Raw genomic sequence first — 8,970 nt, forward strand, 5'->3', positions numbered from 1 at the left:
TCTCTCTCTCTCTCTCTCTCTCTCTCTCTCTCAGACACACACACACACACACACATACACACTCATACTCACATTTCTTTGACAGTAAAGTTCTGTCTCTCAGCTTTACACCAGACACAAATAAGCATTACTTCCTTAATCAAAATTTAAGGTGTCATGAGTTCAAGGTTCTGGCTTCAAGGATAATGGTTCAGTTTTCTGTAATGATAACCTACATCTGTACCTTCCCTGATCTTGATTTGTAAGAAGAATAAACACCAAATCCTATAAAAGCAGAGCCTGAGAAGGCCCTATCCCTCTTGGCTTTTGGAAATCCATGAACACACTGAAACATGACACCATTTGAGGTACTAGGATTCATTAATTTTAGGTTCTAGGAACCCCTGAACATGGTTAGGCTGGCTTTTGTGAGAAATGTATAGACTTAAATAGCTTATGTGACTTCCCTAAGTTCTAGTCTGTTTATTAATGCAGCCAGAATATAATGGAGTTCTTCCATCCTCACTAACTTATGGGTTTTCCATTATTCCTGAGCAAGACTTGAATACTGTACTCTGCCAAATTCTAAAGAAGATTCTCAAAAGAAAGCAGTCATTGCTCTCTCAACAGGTCAGCCCATGAAACACTAAGTGACAGAAAATACTACCTGACTTAACAGATCCCCCAGAGCCTACAGTGGTGGGCATGAATGGCTTAGTATAAAAAGATGTATTTAAGGCACACATTGTCACCTCACTCACACATACAATGTATTGGGAGTCTGAAGGGTTTTTAATCAATGATATATAAGCCTTGAGTTTATATTTTTCAATAATTAAAATAGTTCTCCAGTCTTCAAGATGTCAGAAAATAGCTTCACTTAATTTCTTAAGATGTTTTATTTCTTCTCCAAGAATTTTATTCCTGTATATAAAGTATATTGCATATACTTAGCCCTACTACCTCCTCGCCAATTCTACCCAGACCTCTCTCATTGCTTTTCTTCTGTTTCTCTGTGTGTGTCTGTTTCTGTTTCTCTGTTTCTCTTTCTCTCTTTCTCTCTCCTCTCTCTCTCTCTCTCTCTCTCTCTCTCTCTCTCTCTCTCTCTCTCTTTCTCTCTCTCTCTTTCTCTCTGTCTGTCTCTCTGCTGTCTCTATAAGCATGTGTGTATGTGCTGATATGTATATGTTGTATACATATAGGCACATATGTGCATACGTGTGTGTGTGTGTGTGTGTGTGTGTGTGAGTGGATGAAGGTTTATCAGTTCCTTGCATTAACAAATATTCCAGATCCTTTCAGCCTATTGAGGTTATTGATCTCTAGGCTTTTCTAAAATTGTAGAACATTGAGTACATCATGTTCTTGCTCTTCAAAGTATAGTTAGCATTGTGAATGGTGTGGTTAGGCGAATGCTTAGAGGAGATGGCCAGCACCATGGAGTCCAATTAGTGCTTCTTATATGCACATCTACTGGAGCATAGAAAACCTATGAGGGTCACACATCAAAGAAAAAATGGTGGTACTACTCTCAGCAGTGATCAGAGACCAATAGTTCCAAGCTAGGAGTAGGGCCTATGCACCTCCCCATTCCACACAGGGATATTGGCTGACTTGATCTTATGAAATTCTTATACAGGCAATGGATTATGTCCAGAAGATATTGGTTCACATCAGTCATCCCCAAACTCTCACTCTTATTATTCCAGATTATAGATGAGGAAAGAGGCACAGTGAAATCAAAAGACTTCCCAAAGTTTGCACAACAAAGAAATGGTGCATTTGGAATTTAAACCTAAAGCATTTCAGACTTCGAGCAGCATACCTTTCATGGAAGAATGGTCTTATCATACCAAAAACACACAGTCAAGCCAAAACAACTGTAGGGTAATGGGGAAAAAAAGGAGGAATTAAGTATTTGATCTTAGGTGATCTGGAGTAGCATCAGCCCCTATAAAGCCCCTATACATTTTGTGTGTTTCCTTCCTTTGGTTTTATTTCCACTTCTTCTACAAAAGGCTAACTGAAGCTAAAATAAAAGAAACCTAATAGAACACAGGTAAGGATCCTTTAAGAACCTACAGAAGGGCACTATCAAAAGTAGGCAGCCCTGGTATGACATGAGAAAACAGTCCTTGGGGGAAAAAAAGATAGCTATATTATGGTGTGGTCAAAGTCACCTTTGCTAAACACTCACATGTGACCTTAGGCAAGTCAGTCACTCAAGGTTTCTCTGGGTAGAATCTAAAATGAGGAGGTTGACTATATAAATTGACAAACTCAGCATGAAATCCTACTCTAAGATACACTAGAGACCATTCTTTGGCTATTGGAAACCCCAGTGATACCAGTGCTGCACACAGGCTCAAGTTTGTACTTGGAGAGCTACCTCTGAGTACAAGACTTAGGACTTTATTCTTGGAAGTCCATAAGACACTGTAGTCTTAGTCAAAGACTGGTTATCTAGATTAAAGAGAAGGGCATATAAGTATTGTGAATGAGTCTGGGTAGTGCTAGATGTGCACCTGCTGTTCAATGGAACAATTTACATGTCCCACATTTCTATTTGGTGTATAACTACAAAGTTGTGCTACTTTCAGAAGCCCAGTGAGGCTTTTGTCTCTGAGAAAAAAAATATTCACACTTGATATGATACTATTATTAGCTTGGTGGACACTGTCACATAAAATTACATCATTGTAGTCCTCCAAGAAATATCATTAAGTGGATGCATCCTAATCTACAAATGAGAAATATTAAAATGAAGGTAATATAAGGCTACTGTTGTCATAGTAGATCTAAAATTCAGAACATTTCATAGAGCACATATTTCCTCTCTATTATCCTTGTTCAACTAAGATGACAGAGAAGATGTGTGAGGTGGACATGTAGAAGTGTAAGCTATATTGAAGACAAAGAGGAGAGGTTAGTGTGACCTTAGTGAAGTGACCCAAGAAGCTTTGAACTCTAGTGAGTGTTGTTGAGCAATAACCAAAGACTAGAAAGTAGTGCTCTTCAGCTAACTGAAAATGTCTTTTCATGGATATGGCATGGTGTGATGAACTTTAATGAGATAAGGATGGGCACCTTGTGTCATATATATGGGTGCTGAGCAGAAGCTGCCCTATCACAGCTTTAAACTGAGATTAGGGAAATATAACAGCATGCAGAGAAGGAGTTGTGGTCATTTTATATTTTAGGGAAACAGTCATTCACCAAAATTTAAAACAATTGATGAAAAAAATCACTTTCTTAGAATATCATTGAATCAAAAGTAATAGAAACACCAACATATAAAAGAACAAAGGAACAGCTATGGATCTCTGTGTTATGTAGGGATGGGGGAGGAATGTTCTTTTTTCTAGATCTCTCTTTCTTATGTAGAATGAATCTTTATTTGACACTGGCATAAAAACTTACCCCATACTTGGTAGTAGTATATTCTTCTCCTATATTGCAGTGTGGCTTTTTGCTAAGGCTGCATGTTTTGCATTTTCACCTTTGTACTTGCTACTCACCTGAAAGGATCCTGTCTTGACTTCTTGAGAAGGCTTCCCATCTCTGACTTTCAAATGAGAGTAGATCATCTGATCTCTGTTGTCTAAATCCCTAGTGCTCATCTCTGTTCAAATCATTCCCCTTGCTTTCTTGAAAGCTATGTTCATACATGGTATGAGCCATATTTGCTCCTTCCTGTTTCTTTCCTAAAGCTCAACACATGACATAGATTAGGAAAAGATTGATACAATTAAAAAAAAGAGGTAATATCTTCTTGGTATGATATCCCGAACCAGAATGTACTGTCCATTTGGGGGAGAACTTGCCTTACTAATTGATGTCTGTAGATTTCTCCACCCTGCTTGTTTGTGGACTGAGTATATGACTCAGTTAACCCAAGTCCAGTGGTCAGAATTTGGTTCAAATATCTATCACTCTGTTATTGACCCATCATACCAGGGAGTGTCTAGAGACTCTTGTTCTGGAAGTACATTTGTGTTTGCATGTCATTCATACTTTGCCCTACCATAAGATCCTATATAACTCCTTAACAAATATCTATTAATTTATAAGCTAGTAAAGAATCAGAATAAAAGACTCAATATGCACAATTTAATCTAATTATGCCTTACATGCTCATATTCTGTGTGAAAAGTCCATTCATACAGTAGGCATACATTTTCTAAAAGGTTAGTAATGTTTTTGAACAATTCAGTTTTTCTTGTTCTATGCTTTTTAAAATTCATTTAAATGGGCACTCATTTTTGATCAACAGAATAAATGTCTTCTTTCCAAGCAGTCCATGTACAAAGTGTAGGGTTGTGAAGATGGATTTGTTCCTTTGTCTGTAAAACCCAGCTCTACTTGTGTTTGAGCTGCCCTGCATTTGTGGATTTGTATCATGGTTCAAGAATGGGACTGTGATGAGAAGGAAATGTCCCCTCTAGGTATTTGCTAGCAGTCAGTGGGCCAAGAGGGTATTCTCACTGCTATCCCTCACAACAATGGAACATGAAAAATGAAGACTGTATCAGCATGGGCATGCAGACTTGTATGGCTTAAAGTTCAGAGTCTCCTCAACATCTTTTAGTAGCTTCTTCGTGTAAATCAAATGTTTCATGCTTAATTAATTATGCACATATTATAGCTGTCTGGGGACATGAATTCATCTCTGATAAAACAAATTATCAAATATAAGAAACAAGAGACACAGTCCTCACAACCACTAATGTAGACTGCCTCATTGAATGTATTATTCTCACCACTTTCCAATATTCTTATCTCTTTACCCCAAAGCCAGACAGTGTACCAAAGACAGGCTGGTCAGAAGTATCAACACCTAACATTTCTATGTTTCTTTTGAAATACCAGAAAGAAGAAAAGTAAATGTCTAGGACAAGATAACTTCAGTGAATATTAGTCCTAAACTGGCACATAATTTGAAGACAGCCTTCTTCTAGACCAGAGTTAGGGAGGTTTAACTGAGCTTGAAGCAAGGCCCACCCACAGTCATTCCTATGAGGTTTGGATATTTAGATCCAAGGATCTTAGTAAGGGAATGTCTACTGTGGGGTATCCTGTAGGCCTGTGAGGGTGAGATTGTTTTAATTGTGTTAATTGGTATAAGAAGACTTGCCACTGTTGGTGGCACCATTGAATGAGTACACTGTCCTAGATGAAAATCAGGCATGGTGTGCAGTCCTCAGTAGACTTTAAGCAGTACTATTGCTACTATTTTTTTGTTTTGTTTTTTTGTTGCTGTTGTTTTTCGAGACAGGGTTTCTCTGTGTAGCCCTGGCTACCCTGGAACTCACGCTGTAGACCAGGCTGGCCTTGAACTCAGAAATCCACCTGCCTCTGCCTCCCAAGTGCTGGGATTAAAGGTGTGTGCCACCACTGCCCAGATATTGTTACTATTTTTACTCCTGTATCCCATGGTTTGAATATATCCAATGAAGTCACCATGACTTTTTAGGAGTAAGACTCCATGGATTTCTCTCAATTAATGTCAACTGCCTGACTCTTATAACAGACAAGGCTTTTCTGTAAGAGTTAATCTGACAAAAAGAAAATGAACTTTAAAACTAGAATGGAAGACTTAGGTCTAATCCCTCACCACCCTCTTCCATCAGAAAGGGTAGTTTTCCTGGATGCCACTCATCAGAACCCTGTTTTCTCCAGAGTAAGGACATTCATATTTGTTGAAAGGAACCCTGTGTACTGAAGACAATCTCATTAGAGCATGTTTCCTGGTGCTAGGAATTAAATCCCACCTGCCTTTATTTCTCAGAAGGCCATTGCTGATGAAGGCACTCACAGCTCTGTTTCAGATTTCACATTGATTGGAGGACACAATCATGACTCAAGATTCTAGATTTAATTTTCAGACTTGGCAGCATACTTTATGGGAGCCCGAACTTGATATGCACAAGACTTGAAGAGCTCTAGCTGGAAAAGTGAAGTACTTCATGTCTAATCCCTTGGCTCCAGTATAAAATGGACAGATGGATAATCTCAATCCTGTTCCGGACCCACAAGTCTGTAAATTAGTTGCTACAGGAGCAAAGGAGTGCATATCTTTGCTTCCTCACTTGGGACTGCCTACTCAATTTGGGAGGTTTTTATGAATAACCATTAGAAGAAAAATGACATATGTCCCTCAAGAGAGATTGACAGGGAAGAGATCTGTGAGCCTTCTACAGAGTAGACTGAATAGTTTCATTTCAGGTATGTTGTTTCCCTCTCTGTTGAATGCTGTTTGTTCCTGTGTAAAATAGAAAGATAACCTATGATGAAATGATGCAGATAAAATGCTGGCCAACCCCTAAGATACCACAGAGGACAAACCCCATCTGGCCCCTTCTTTTTTCTTCCTTCCTTTCCTCTTTACTTTTCATTATCACATCCATAGGCAGAGATGTTCACAGACGCATGAGAGAGGTAGGCTGGGTGGGTATATGATGAATGGATTAGTTACCCTTGCAAAATAGCCCAGAGAAGTTATGGAGGAAGGACTTACTTGTACCTATAGTACCAGTCTAGGTCTGTTGCAATAAAGGAAACGAGGAGAAACTTGTGGCAGAGGAAGTGTAAGGAGGCAGCTGCTTGATTATATGACTGCATACAGGAAGCAAAGAATGAAACAGAATCCATTTAAAAACTGACCTATAGAGAAATGTTTCCATCTGGGATCCACATCCTTTGAAAGAGTGATGTAAGATGGAGACAGAGCACTCTAAACATGATTGCATGAGGTCCAGATTTATTCCCTAAGCTTGGACAAATGAACACAAGGACAGACGGATGGATATGTCTAAGTGTGGATACATTATCTCTCACAGGAGTCTACTCTGTGGATTACATAGGCATCCATTCTTATCTAAGATGAGCCAAGCAAAGCCAGAGTTTCAAATGTGTGAGAGAGCACAGGCTTCTCAGTGATTGGATGTATGCTGACACTGAGACTTACCAGTTGGTGGTATTGCGCCACACCCACTGAAGAAAGCCATGTGGAGGAGAGGGCATATAACAACCAAATAGCAATGCACACACACTTCTGCCTTGTTAAGAAACAATCCCCCCACACACACACATACATACATACACACCTGGTAGATCTATCATTGTCCCTATGTTATGACTGCAGAAAAGCATAGTCACTTGCCCAAATATGATCATATTCTTCAGAGGCTTAGGACAGATCCTGGAAAGAAAATGTGATGCCATAGTCTAAGTCCCAGCCACAGATCAAACCTCTTTGTCTTCACTTGATATGTTGTTGTTCATGTTTCTAGGCTGCAAACTAGAGTATGCAACAGAAAGTACTGATTGAACTGTCAGCATTCCTGCCCTCCATATTTAAATCAAGGCAGCTGGATGAGAGAAATACATAGTGTCTACCACCCCAGCCCTCTAAACAAATCTAATACAGTGCAGCTTTCTAAATATATCATGCTGACAAGGGAGCTGGCAACATGAGTGTTGTAGCCATTCCTCATGATGTGGTACACATACACATACACACACACACACACACACACACACACACACACACACACACACACACACAAGGGGTTGTGGGGGAGAACATACCAGAGCAAGTAAATGCTGCTAGAGGGAAATGTCCAAGAGAGGAAACTGAGGCTTGTATTTGAGGTAAAATCCAATTCCACTGAATTTTGGGACATGTTTGTGAGAGAAAAGGAAACAAATTAGGAACCAGGAAATCTGAAGTCCTTAGAGGATTCTTTCACTTGAAGGCTCAACTAATTATAAAACCTGGGCAGTCATTGGTGCATACATGGCTTTTAACCCCATGGGTGTTAACTGAGCCTAGCTGTGGCTGTTAATAAAGAAGCTTTGCAATTTGATTGGCAAAAGAGTGAGAAATTTCTTGGAAAGCTCTTAATAATAGCATTCCATTGCTTTAAGTATCAAAACAATGCAATCTTAAATCAGCAAGATATTTCTCATATTCAGTAAATAAATATGGCTTTTAGACCCTAGGCATCTATGAATCAAGTCCCCATCTAACCTCTCAAACACTCCTTCCCAGTTTCTTCCCCCTTCTTCCCCTCCCTCTGCTGTGGTCTTCAAACATTTAAGTCTGAAATACAAAGTAATGTCAATTAGGCTGGGAGAAAGAGAAGGTAATTCTATATGATATTGTTAAATCTGCCTCATCTTCATTACTTCATTACTCAGTATGTTTTAGGTTTATTGTTGTTTGTTTGTTTGTTTAACCTTGATTCTCTAAATGAAGAGAGTGCCAGAAACTTTTTCAACTATAAACTAAGCACACTGTTTTCATTTCAGCACTGTTTCCTATGATATCATTGTTCACCAAGTCATAGAAAGAGAGAAATGAGAAGAACATAAGCTTCCTACAAATATGTTCCCAACTTTTCAGAAGTCATTCATTGTTGGGAACTGAAATTCATAAGAGGCCTCTTTCTCACACTGTTTAGTGAATGCCTTCCTCATGACTCTCATACAGCTGACATAAACAAGACTCAACAAAGGAATCAGAACATAAGAGTACCTGCTACACTCCAAGTAGATACTGACTCTACCTATCAAGGTCTCCTTTCTACTCTCCAGACAAAGTATACTCTAGGCCAAGTATGACCCCATTACCCTCTACTTTACACATGCTGTGATAGTCAGCTTTCTGTCATTATAACTAAATAATTGAAATAATAAACTTATAAGAGAAAGGAGATATTTTGATCATAGTTCTGGACACTCTGTTCCAAGTTCCAGTGACTCCGTGGCTGGGATGTTCCATGACAGGGGTGGGAATTGCATAGGACAGCAGATTGCTCAACTCAGAATCCAGGGAGCGACTTAGCCATGCCTAAGTCTCCAAATCCTCTTTGTAAGCATAACCCAAATACCTAAGAACCTATCTCTCAAAAGCCTCTGCAAGCCGGGCGGTGGTGGCGCACGCCTTTAATCCCAGCACTTGGGAGGCAGAGGCAGGCGGATTGCTGA

The 8,970-nt window shown here is 39.4% G+C and overlaps 1 protein-coding gene across 7 annotated transcripts in view; it reads right to left on the bottom strand.

Annotated features, from left to right (window-relative positions):
• Nucleotides 1-8,970, bottom strand: part of Fam135b (family with sequence similarity 135 member B) — a 280,335-nt gene that overhangs the window by 153,906 nt on the left and 117,459 nt on the right. The window lies entirely within an intron of this gene.

This window comes from Mastomys coucha, unplaced genomic scaffold (genome assembly GCF_008632895.1).
Source record: "Mastomys coucha isolate ucsf_1 unplaced genomic scaffold, UCSF_Mcou_1 pScaffold11, whole genome shotgun sequence".
NCBI lineage: Eukaryota > Metazoa > Chordata > Mammalia > Rodentia > Muridae > Mastomys > Mastomys coucha.